Below are 12,624 nucleotides of genomic sequence, written 5' to 3'. Positions count from 1 at the left end.
GCTGCCAATACGGGGCCCTGCACTTCCGGCTGTGGGTCTGCGCAGGCGCGCGGCGGCCACCTGCAACGCCGGCCCCGCACGACATGTCGGGCCCACACACCGCACTGGCGCCGATGAAGTGGGCCCCCCCAGATCACACGCCGATTGGTGGCCCTCGATTGCGGGTCTGGTCATCGTTTCCCCCTCCCCAGTGACAGATTCCCCCCACCCCCCCACTCCCCACCAGGACGGCCACCGCAGCCGCGACTCCGAGCACCCCTCAGGTGGAACCATACGTGAACTACGCCGGCGGGAACTTGGGCCGGTTGTCCGCGGAGAATCGCTGCGCGGGCCTCTTTCAACGGCCCCCGACTGGTGCCGCATTGACTGCGCGCGCGCGACTGTCATTTCTGACAGACACCGAATCCGGGCCACGATATTCAAACTTTCAACTGACTCGAAATTTTGCAATTTGAACTGAGACAGAGCAAACTGTTTAAAAATGCCAGGTTACATTCCAAGGTGGATTTGAGAAACACACAAATCAGGGCACTGTGAAGAGAGACATTTCCTATAACGCAGACACCCACCAAAACCCATAACTGTCTAAGGCGGACATTAAAAATGCTAAGTACTGGATATTGAAGCAATGGCTACCACAGAGAAGCCCACCCCAAACCCTTGGAAATACACATTGAAAAGGCGATGGCGCTGTGGTATTGTCACTGGACCCAGGCTATTGCTCTGGCGGTCCAGGTTCGAATCCCACCATGGTGGTAAAAAATCATCTGATTCGCTAATGTCCTTTGGGGAAGGAAATCTGCCACACTTACCTGGTCTGGCCTACACGTGACTCCAGATCCACAGCAATGTGATTGACTGTAAATGCCTTCTGAAATGGCCTCACATTCAGTTCAAGGGCAATTAGGGATGGGCAATAAATGCTGGCCCAGTCAGCATTGCCCACGTCCCCTGAACAAATATTTTTAAAAATCGGGCAGAGTGTTTCAAGGCAAGTTTGCCGAGCCACTAGAGAGAGAGATAATTGCAAATGACGCAGGCAAAGTCAAGAAAGTCTTCAGTCGAGGGAGCATGCTGAAGGCTGTTGTCCCTCCATCTCTCTCTTTTGGACTAAAGGTTCCCTGGGTTTGAGAAGCCAACTCTACCAAAATCCTACCGGTGAACTGAGATCTCATAATAATTACAACATCTACTAACGGCAAGTTGACAAATGCAAGGTTGTCAGATTTTGAAAGATCACAGCAATTTATACTACAGGAGAAAAGACTGCTGTCTCTCTTTCAGAAATATCCAAGATATACTTATGTAAATCAATTTCTGCCAATAATTCCATTACCCTGGTTATATGATCCACCCAAACTTCAGTTCTTTCTCATTATAAACATTGACCAAACAATATGCACCAGATCCTCCAGAGATGGATGAACAACTTTCCCATCAATTCAGTTTCTCAAATCTCACAAAGCATCCCTCGTCAACAGAGCTGAAAATTGTTTTAACCCATTGTGTGTCGATCCTTTAAACAACCCAAGACATTGCGATACATGAGCAGTGTGAATCCACATTTCCCTCAACCTCCCGGAACTAAAATCTTCCCAAGGAGGGTGCTTGCTTGGTGCCAATGTTACTGGACAATAATCCAGAGACCTGGACTGATGATCCAGAGCCATGAGTTCAGTTCAGTTGTAAAAACCCACCTGGTTCACTAATGTCCTTTAGGGAAGGAAATCTGCCATCCTTACCTGGTCTGGACTACACGTGACTCCAGACTCACAGCAATGTGGTTGACTCTTAACTGCCCTCTGACATGGTCTAATGACCACTCCGTTCAAAGGCAATTAGGGATAAGCAACAAATGCTGGCCCAGTCAGCGATGCACGTATCCCAAGAATGAATATTTTTTAAAAAGACATAAGGGACTTGGAAACAAAGAAGGAGAAATGTCAAACACCTGTCCAAGGTGTAGGTCTTAAGGGAGGGAGGTGGAGAGGGAAGGGGATTCTTCGCAGCTGAAGGCATAACAGCTTGTAACAAGATGAAGGTAGGCGGTGACCAATTAGGGAATTCTAGAGGAGGTGGTGGGAGTGCAAGGACTGGTTCTAGTGGTGAAAGAGGTTCCATGGTTAGGGCGAGGCAAAACCAATGAACGATTTAAGCATGAGGATAAGAAATTAATTTGAAGCATTGGGGGATCAAGGCAGTGGGGTGATGGGTGAGCAGGAATTGGTGCAGGGTAGGACAGAGACCGAAGAATTTGGATAAGCTGGAATTTACCAAGAATGAAAAGCAGAAAGCAAGCCAGGAAACCATTTGATTAGTCAGAGCTGGAGTTGACAAAGGGTATATATTCAACAACAGATTGTTGAGTGGGAGATGTTTTGGAGATGGAAGTGGGCAGACTTTCTGATAGAGAAGAAATATATTTGTCAGCATGTTCTGGAATTAAGTAGGACTCCGCAGTTGTGGACGGACTAAGAAAGAGAACAGGAGAGGATTAGAGTACGGGTGAAGGTATGGAGTTTGTGGCAGAACTGACGTCCATGGCCTTGGTCTTCCCAATATCAAATTAACGGAAATTGTAGATCATACAGGACGTGTTGGGTTATCGGCCCCATGGAACAAAGAAAATTACAGCCCAGGAACAGGCCCTTCGGCCTTCCAAGCCTGCACCGACCATGCTGCCCGTCTGAACTAAAAACCCCTACCCATCTGGGGACCATATCCCTCTATTCCCCACCCTAAAAGAACAAAGAAAGAGGCGGTTTTCTTTGCAGATCTGATTTATTGAAATGTAGGCAGTATTAATACAAGGTAATAAGTGACCTACAAGTGGCAGCCTTACTGTGCTGGGCTTTTCTATATAGAGAATATCTCTGCACCAGCCACATAATTCTACATGCGAACTGGTTATATATTGAAGACATGTATCGAAGGAACTCACCTAGGCTCTTTAGGCAGTACCTTCTTAACTATGACCACTACTGTCTAGAAGGACAAGGGCAGCCGATTCCTGGGATCCCCACCACCTGGAGGTTCCCCTCCAAGTCACTCACCATCCTAACTTGGGAATATCGCGCCGTTCCTGCACTGTTGCTGGGGCAACATCCTAGAACTCCCTCCCTAACAGCACAAGGGATGTACCTACACCTCCAGGACTGCAGCGGTTCAAGAAAGCGGCTCACCACCCCCTTCTCAGGGGCAATTAGGGATGGGCAATAAATGCTGGCCCAGCCAGCGAAGCCCACGTCCAGTAAAAATGAATTTTTAAAAAATATACTTGTGCCAAAGAGTTCCATTGGGATTTGCAAGTTGTGGAACTACTTTCTGAAATATTGAGACCAAGCTATTTTGCAAACAGGGATGCTGAGACATTGGCACTCTCAGTGATGGAAGCTGTTAATACTGAGAATTTCTCAGTGTATTTATGGGCTGGGAAAATATCAAGGGAGTAATATGGAGAACAGAGTGATGAAATTCAGCCCGGGCTCAGTAGGCAGCGCTCTCACCTCCGAGTCAGAAAACTCAAGTCCCAGTCCAGGAATTGGAGTGTACAAATCTAGGCTGACCACACAGCTCTGAGAGGGGACTACATTGTCACAGGTGCTATATTTCAGCAGAAGTGATAAAATAAAGCTTCTTTCCCCTCAGGGGGATCTGTCAAAGATTCATAGAATTTACAGTGCAGAAGGAGGCCATTCGGCCCATCGAGTCTGCACCGGCTCTTGGAAAGAGCATCCTACCCAAGGTCAACATCTCCACCCCATCCCCATAACCCAGTAACCCTACCTTAGTAACAAAAGGGCAATTTTGGATACTAAGGGCAATTTAGCATGGCCAATCAACCTAACCTGCACATCTTTGGCCTGTGGGAGGAAACCGGAGCACCCGGAGGAAACCCACGCACACACGGGTTCATAGAATAAAAGCAGGCAAGTTATGTCCTGGCCAATATTTATCACTCAATCAACATCCCTTCGCCAGAATATCTGGCTATTATCACGTAGCTGTTTGTAGCAGTTTGTTGTGTCAAATCTACTGCGTTACCAACATTACAACACTTCAAAAGTTCTTCCTGCGCTGCTAAAGTACTTTGGGATATTCTGAAGTAATGAAAGGTGCTATATAAATGCAAGTACCTTCTTTCAAGAGTAACTGATAGGTCGGCTGTATGCGGGAAACACTGACAACAACTTGTATCTATATAACACCGTCAGTATGTTCCAAGGTGTTTCATAGGAGCGTTAGGAAACAAAATTTGACGCCGAGTCATATAAGAAGACATTCGAACAGATGAGCAAAGCTTAATCAAGGAAATAGATTCTAAGGAGCATTGCAAAGGAAGAGTGTGAGGCAGAGAGGGGTAGGGAGGGAATTCTAGAAATGAGGGACTGGCCCCTTACATGTGTGGTCAGCAGTGGTGGACTCCATCTACACCTCCCGCTGCCGGGGGAAAGCGGGCAGCATAATCAAGGATCCCTCCCACCTGGCTTACTCACTTTTCCAACTTCTTCCATCGGGCAGGAGATTCAGAAGTCTGAGAACACGCACGAACAGACTCAAAAACAGCTTCTTCCCCACTGTCACCAGACTCCTAAATGACCCTCTTGTGGAATGACCTCATTAACACTACATCCTGTATGCTTCAACCGATGCCAATGCTTTACATTGTATATCTTGTGTTGCCCTATTATGTATTCTCATGTATTTTCTTGAATTTTGTTTAATTCCCTTTTCTTCCATGTACTGAATAATCTGTTGAGCTGCTTGTAGAAAAATACTTTTCACTGTACCTCGGTACACGTGACAATAAACAAATCCAATCCAATCCAATCCAATCCAATCCGAGAGCCAGAACATCTGGGGTTGGAGGAGTTAACAGAACCGAAAGCAGAAAATCTGATAACTACTTTCATCAAAATAATGAATGGATTCCATTGGGGAAAAGGCTGTATGGAAAATCGGGGATGATCAAGGAAACCCTGGTGAAGGGAGAAAGCAGACAGCTAGATCTCTTAGGAGAAGTCAAGTCAGAGGAGAGAGAGAGCAATAGTAGGATCTGCCGCTGTTATTGATCACCCAGTTGTGAGCAATTTGGTTTTTGCAGAGGCACAATAACACATCCCAGCAAGGAGCCTGTTGCTAAGGCCCTTGGTGGCCCTGAGATGCATGGTATCATACTGCTAGCATCACACTAATAGAAGTGGCTTCATCACTCGATAAATTAGAAGACAGCATGCTGTGCTGGAACCTAAATATGCAAATTGATTTGGCATATTTTCTGCAGATAAGAATATGACGTGGATAGCAACCATCTGTTTTCCTGTTTCATCACAAGTGACCTTTTTGTTATATATGTTTTATTTATTTTGCATATAATTGTCAGATGCGTTGTTTTCTAAAAGTAAAACCGAGGATGAGATGTTTGACTTTTTAGTTTTTGGGGGGCGTGCAATGAATCAGGAGGGCTAAAGATACGACAAAGTGAGCGTCATATTAATCAATTTAGAGGAAAGTGTGTTCATCTACTGCTCTGTGAAATGTTACAAATGAATCTTCCATCACCCTTCAGTATTTGAAATGAAAAATGAAATGAAATGAAAATCGCTTATTGTCACGAGTAGGCTTCAAATGAAGTTACTGTGAAAAGCCCCTAGTCGCCACATTCTGGCGCCTGTTCGGGGAGGCTGTTACGGGAATCGAACCGTGCTGCTGGCCTGCTTGGTCTGCTTTCAAAGCCAGCGATTTAGCCTGTGCTAAACAGCCCCACTTTCACTTTCTACTCTAAAGCCACGGCGGAGCACACTTCTCCAGGAGCCGACCACTCTCCAGAACCTTCTCTACTTCAAATGTGAGCCGATGCAATTGGTGTCGGTAGCTATCTGCCTACTGACAGTAGCAGAAGCAAGCCTGGCAATGTGAGTGCACACAGCTTCCATCGGTGATTAGGGATAGAATCAATCATGACCTCATTGAATGGTGGAACACACCTGAGGGGCTGAATGGCCTCCTGCTCTCATGTTTCAATGGCTGATTTGTGTCCCCATTTCCAATCCGGAGAAGCCTGTCACTGTCTCGTTTAGCCGCACAGAGATCAGGGACAAGGGCCAGAATTTTCTCGTTGCCAAGGTGAGCCGTTGAAATCTCTGCTCACATTGGTGGGACTGGAAGATACTGCCAGCGTCAAGGGCTGGAGAATTGTAACCATGGAGACAGGGCAATGACCATCTTGAACATAAAACATCTCCGCTTAGCATTCAATAGCATTCCCATCACTGATTCCCCAAATCCTGGTGGTAGGGGTGGGGGGGTAGTGTTTAACCGTTGACCAGAAACTGCACTGGACTAGACATACAAATACTTTGACTACAAGACTGGGCAGAGTTGGAATCCTCGACAAGTAACTCACCACCTGACTCTCAAAACCTCTCCACCATCTACAAGCTACAATTCAGGAGTGTGATAGAATCCTTTCCCCTATGCCTGGATTAAAGCAGCTCCAACAGCATCCAAGCAGCTAAAGCTGTCCAGGAGAAAACAACTTGAATGATCAGCACCTTATCCACCATTTTGAATTTTCACTGGTGCATAGTGGCTGCAGTGTGTATTATCAACAATATATAGCAGCTCACCAAGGTTCTTTTGGTCGCACCTTCCCATGACCTCTACCACCTAGAGGTACAGGACCCCAGCAGACATATGGCATATGGGAACTAAATCATTGTCGTTCCTGCACTGTCACTGGATCAAAATCCAGGGACTCCCTTCCAAACAACAATGTGGGCATACTAGACCAGATCATAGAATCATAGAATTCCTATAGTGCAGAAGGAGGCTATTCGGCCCATCGAGTCTGCACCAACCCTCTGAAAGAGCACTCTGCCCAGGCCCATTTCCCCGACCTATCCCCGTGACCCCCACCTAACCTGCACACCTTGGACACTAAGGGGCAATTTAGCATAGCCAGTCCACCTAACCTGCACATCTTTGCACTGTGGGAGAAGACATGAGCACCACGCAGGCACTGTGAGAATGTGCAAACTCTACACTGACAGTCATCAAAGGCTGGAATTGAAACTGGGACCCTGGCTCTGTGAGGCAGCAGTGCTAACCACTCTGCAGGTTGGGAAGAAAAACCAGTGCCGGAGACTCTTTGGCTAAGACTGGATAGCTATGAGTGATCTCTGTCAAGGACAATACCACCCTACCCCCAACCCCTCACCCCCCCATCGGCCTCCCAACCTGTCACCTGCCAACCCCAACTGAACAATAGAGGAGTGGCATTGGAAAGATCAATTTAGTTAGTGAAGTTGAAAGCTGCAGCCAGATTGAAAATGATGATGAGGGATTGTCAAATAGGATGCAATTTATGACTTTAATACAACCTTTTGTGGGGGGTGAAAGCTGAGTCGAAAGGTTTAGATATTAAATTGTGGGAAAGACAACCCATTTTGGAAGGAAAGAGAATTTGGTGATGGAGTGGCAGCTTTGAAGGATAGAGCAGGTCAATGGTTTATTTTAAGACGGGGTGTTCACAGATTTAAGAGGGACGATGACAGCACTTGAAGAGAGGGGATTGCGTACAATGTCAGCTGGCACAGGGCCAAACATGAAAATAGGGCGTTCAGCAGGTTGGGCAGAATTGGGTCAAGAAAATTGAAGGTTGGTCCACTTTCAAGATCAACAAGAATAACCTGCATTTCTATGGCAAGTACGTAATTAGACAAAAAGAAATTGACACTGAGCCGGAGAAGGAGACATAAGGCAGGTGACTAAAACACTTGATCAAAGGTTTTAGGGAAAGAGAAGAGCAAAGTGAGGAGGCAGAGAGGTTTAGGAAGGGAATTCCAGGGTTTTCCAGCTGTCCAGCTGAAGGCACGGCCATTCCCGGTGGAGCAGGCAGTCGGGGATCTGCAGAAAGCCAGATTTGGAGGAGCACAGCGATCAGGAAGTGTTGCAAGGATGAACGAGAGTCCATGGAGGGATATGAGCATCAAGGTGAGAATGTTAAATTGAGAAGTTGCCATACCTGGAGCCAGTTTCGGTGAATGATTGATGGGTGGACAGGACCTAGTGTGAGTTAAGGTTTGGGCAGCAGACATTTAGATGAAGTTTATAGAGTGTGGAAGGTGCAAGGCTTCTCAGAAGATCATGCTGTGCTGGCTCAGACACGTATTGCCATTTCTTCATTGTTAAGTCAAAAATTAGCAATTCTCTTCCTATGGGAACATTGTCACTGATATGGTATCTGGACCAAATCCTAATTTATATTAGGATGAGACCCAAACAATTTTTTAGTTTGCAAACTTGTGAGGAAATTACACTTCGCTCCAGGAGTGATTCCACTGACAACGAGGGATCTTTTATATTAAAACAAACTTTATTATGCACGCAGATATAACCCCCTTAACCCATTAACAGCTAAGGAAAAAAAACAGCGTTTCCATTAGCAGTTCAATAGTTCTAAATAAAAAAGAAAGGTCTTTGAGCTTAATTTCCTATCAACTTACAAACTTTCAATTAAGCAAAATCTACACACAGGTCAAATGCAACTTATCAATAAAGTTAACACTCAGTGGCTTACACTGATGCACAAAGTCCTTGGGCGAGAAGCTTTCAGAAATCAGTCTGAGAAAACACCCTTCCTTTCCTCAGAACCCAGGGCAGAACTCTAAGAATGAAACTAAAAACAACAGACACGGGGCAGGGCTGAAAACGAAACTAAAAACAGCCACTCCCATGAATGTCATTACAGCCTGCCTTACTGTTAACCTCTTAATCACAGCTTCAGCAGATATGTAATCTGGATACCTTTACCCAAGTTCTTTTAATAACTTTACTGCAATGGACACATAGTATAATATATATAAATATTTGCTACATTCTTCACAGTTATCACATGGAGAAGGCCCATCACCACCAGGGCAACTAGATTTGCGAAGTGCTGTGGTCTTGTCACTATTGTTTACATATGAGTTTACAATGAAATGAGAGGCGCACTTTACATTTGGTGGAATTAATTGGCCCTCGATAAGCTGTTATACTACCCAGGGTGCATTGCTGTAAATTGACCCCAAACCTACTGTGGAACTCATGCCCGGTCACTCAATCTATCCTTAGTCTGGAGACGTTAGGCCATCCGGAAGCAGGTACACTGACAATGACTTAATCTTCACAGCAGCTGTGGTATCACCAGCTGTAAACTTACCTGATGTCAAAATAAAAACAAAACATATTATGGGGAAACATGTATTAAAGTATTTGGTGTGATTGTTATTCCATTTCTTTTAGTCATAATTGCTGATAGTAACTAAAACTTCAATTTGTACTGATGAGACATCATTGAGCTGAAAATCTCTTTCTTCACATTTGCTGTCAGCCCTGCTGTGCTTTGGGAGAAATTTGCTTGTGTACAGAGCATTCCATTGATTCCCCAGGCGGAGCCTGCGTGACGGTCTTAATTGACATCTGTGAATTGAGGTAAGTTTGCCCGGATAAACAAATTTCACCTCCCTTTGTGTTCTCATTCAACTTGTACGATCTTTATTTGTGGTCTGTGGAGGCATGTCATACCTGGATAGCCCAGAGGATGGCAGCAGAGTACAGCCTGATTTTGCTTCTCAAGTGACTCCAGCTGAGGTAATGCACAGGTTTAGAGGACATTTTCAAGGTGAGAATGAGAGAGAGGGCCACACAGGCACCACACAGCAGGGGGGCCTCCCGTGTGCCACACACCTGAAGGAGTATTCCACAAACAGGTTGACAGATTCCCGCTCTCCTTCAATTAATATACTCACCTTTGGATGTTCCTCTCTGCATCTACCCCTCTGTGAAGCAGATGTAATGTCTGATGATGCTCTTTGAGGGAGAGATTTCTCATGCGTGCTTAATGTAAAATTGCAAACCTGTTTATAATGAACATATTCAGGGTTTTAGTTTGGATAATGCACAAAGGGAGCCTTCTCCATTGCCTCCTTCTCCATTGCCTCCATAGATTCAGAATCTGTGACAGGAATAATGCCAAATAGTCATAGCCATGAAAAGTCCAAGCCTTCAAGGTTTGCGGTGTCTTTTTATCCAAACATACAACAACAACTTGCATTTATACAGCGACTTTTACACAATAAATGTCCCAAGGCTCTTCGCAGGAGCTTTATATAATATAACATGACACGACTTCCGGTTGCGGCTATGACTAGCTAAGCCGCACATTTGGAAGCTCCTGCGACAAAGGTGTTTTCGGGCCAATTGGAGGGCCCCAACGGTGCTGAAAAGACGAATCCCGGTGGGGGAAGGTCCCCTGAGGAGAACTAGACCGATTTTATGGTCGGTACTCGGAGTGGAGCGGCAAGAAAAGTGGCAGCAGCTCCCCAAAAAAAGCGGGGGAAGAAAATCAAAATGGCGGCCGGCGGCGCACCGGAGGGGTGGAGGAAATGGGCGGAGGAGCAGCAGGCCGCTCTCCTCCGTTTTTTCACGGAGCTGAAAGTGGAGCTCTTAGAGTCCATGAACGCGACGGCCGCCAGGTTGGTGGGGGCCCAGGCGACCCAAGAGGCGTCGATCAGAGAGCTGCAGCAGGAGATGACCGCGAGGGAGGAGGAGGCCACGGTCCTCGGGGCAAAGGTGGAGGTGCACGAGGCACTCCACCTGAAGTGGCAGAGCCGTTTCGAGGAGCTGGACACTCGGATGAGGAGGAAAAATTTGAGGATCCTGGGCCTAGAAGAAGGCCTGGAGGGGTCGGATCTCCCGAGATATGTTGCGGAGATGCTGAGCTCCCTGATGGGGGAAGGGGCCGGTCCTGCGCCCCTGGAGCTGGAAGAGGCATACCGGGTCATGGCCAGGAGGCCTAGGGCAAACGACCCCCCGAGGGCGGTGCTGGTGCGGTTCCAGCGGCTATGTGATCGGGAGAAAGTCCTGAGGTGGGCAAAAAGGGAGAAAAGCAGTAAGTGGCAGAACTCGACGGTAAGGGTGTACCAGGACTGGGGTGCGGAGGTGGCAAAGCGGCGGGCCCGGTTCAACCGGACGAAGGCGGTGCTACACGCGAAGAGGATCAAATTTGGAATGCTGCAGCCGGCGCGCTTGTGGGTCACCTACAAGGACCAACATCATTATTTTGAGTCCCCAGAGGAGGCCTGGACCTTTGTACAAGAAGAAAAGCTGGACATGAACTAAAACCTGGGAGCACCGGCGGTCGTAGCCGCCTGGGTACTCTTGATTGAGCAAGTGGCCCTTATCTTTTCAGGCCAGGTCGGAGCTGGGTAACAGTTTCTTGGATTGTTTGGCTTTTCTTGAACGTTTGACTTTTTGAATATCTTGAAGGTTTCGAGTTGTTTGGTGTTTCTGTATATTTGAACTGTTGAAATTTCTATTGCGGGTCGTTTTCTTCTTATGGTGTGTTTCTTCCCGTTTCCAACTTCCCTTAGTCATTTACCCTTTTTACCCCTTTTTCTTCGGGTGTTTGGTCCCTTTTTTTTTTTTTTCTTCCTTTTCTGGTTATGGTTATCTGTGGTTATTTATACTGTTTGATGGAGGGTGATGGTTAAGCACATTGTTAGTTGATAGCTATTTAATTATTTTGTTATTTAAGTATGTAGTTAAGTATTTATGTATTTAGTTGCCATTGGGTATTTATATTGTCAAGTTGGGAAGACAGGACGGGGGGGAGTGGGTTGATCATGCGGGTTTATCTCTGGGGTTTTAAGGGGATCCTTCACGGGCGTGGATGGGGATGGGGGGAGTGGAAGATGGGGGGGCGGGGTGTGGCCGGGCGAAAGCGCGGGCTTTCCTCTGTTTTTCCCGCGTGCGGGATGGAGGAGAGAGGAGGGGAGAAGAGTGGGGCGTGGCCAGTAATGGCGGCCTTTCCCGCGCTGGAGCGGGGTCAGAGTGGAATGGCGGGGGGGAGGCCCCTCCCCCCCCCTCGAACCGGGAGGAGTCGGAGTGTGGCAGGAGCAGCCGGGTCAGCGGAGATCAGCTGACTCTCGGGAGTACGATGTTGGGCACATCGCGGCTAGGAGGGGTCCTAGCCAGGGGGGGGGGGGGGGGGGGGGGGGGGGGGAGGGGGGGGGGGGGGGGAGGGAGGGTTAGGGGGAGATACCGGGTTGCTGCTGGAAAGACCAGGGACGAGAAGGGGAGAGCTGGGGGGGGGGGGGGGGCATCGCTATGGGAAACGGGTCAGAAAGGGGGGATGACCCGGGGCGAGCAAGGGACAGAACATGGCTAATCGACAGGGAGCAGGGACGGGTCGCCCAGCGATCCGATTGATTACGTGGAATGTAAGGGGGCTGAATGGGCCGGTTAAAGATCAAGGGTCTTCTCGCACCTGAAGGGACTGAAGGCTGATGTAGCGATGTTGCAGGAGACTCACTTGAGGGTAGCAGATCAGGTCCGCCTGAGAAGGGGGTGGGTGGGACAGGTGTTCCAATCAGGCTTGGATGTCAAGAACCGGGGGGTGGCGATTCTGGTGGGAAAGAGGGTGTCGTTCGTGGCGGCAGAAGTGGTGGCAGACAAGGAGGGCAGGTATGTGATGGTGAGGGGTAGGTTGCAGGGAGAGAATGTGGTGCTGGTGAATGTGTATGCCCCGAATTGGGACGACGCGGGCTTTATGAGGCGCCTGCTGGGCCTCATCCCGGG

Source organism: Scyliorhinus canicula, chromosome 3 (assembly GCF_902713615.1).
Source record: "Scyliorhinus canicula chromosome 3, sScyCan1.1, whole genome shotgun sequence".
Classification (NCBI taxonomy): Eukaryota; Metazoa; Chordata; class Chondrichthyes; order Carcharhiniformes; family Scyliorhinidae; genus Scyliorhinus; species Scyliorhinus canicula.
This window is presented reverse-complemented; position numbering follows the sequence as displayed.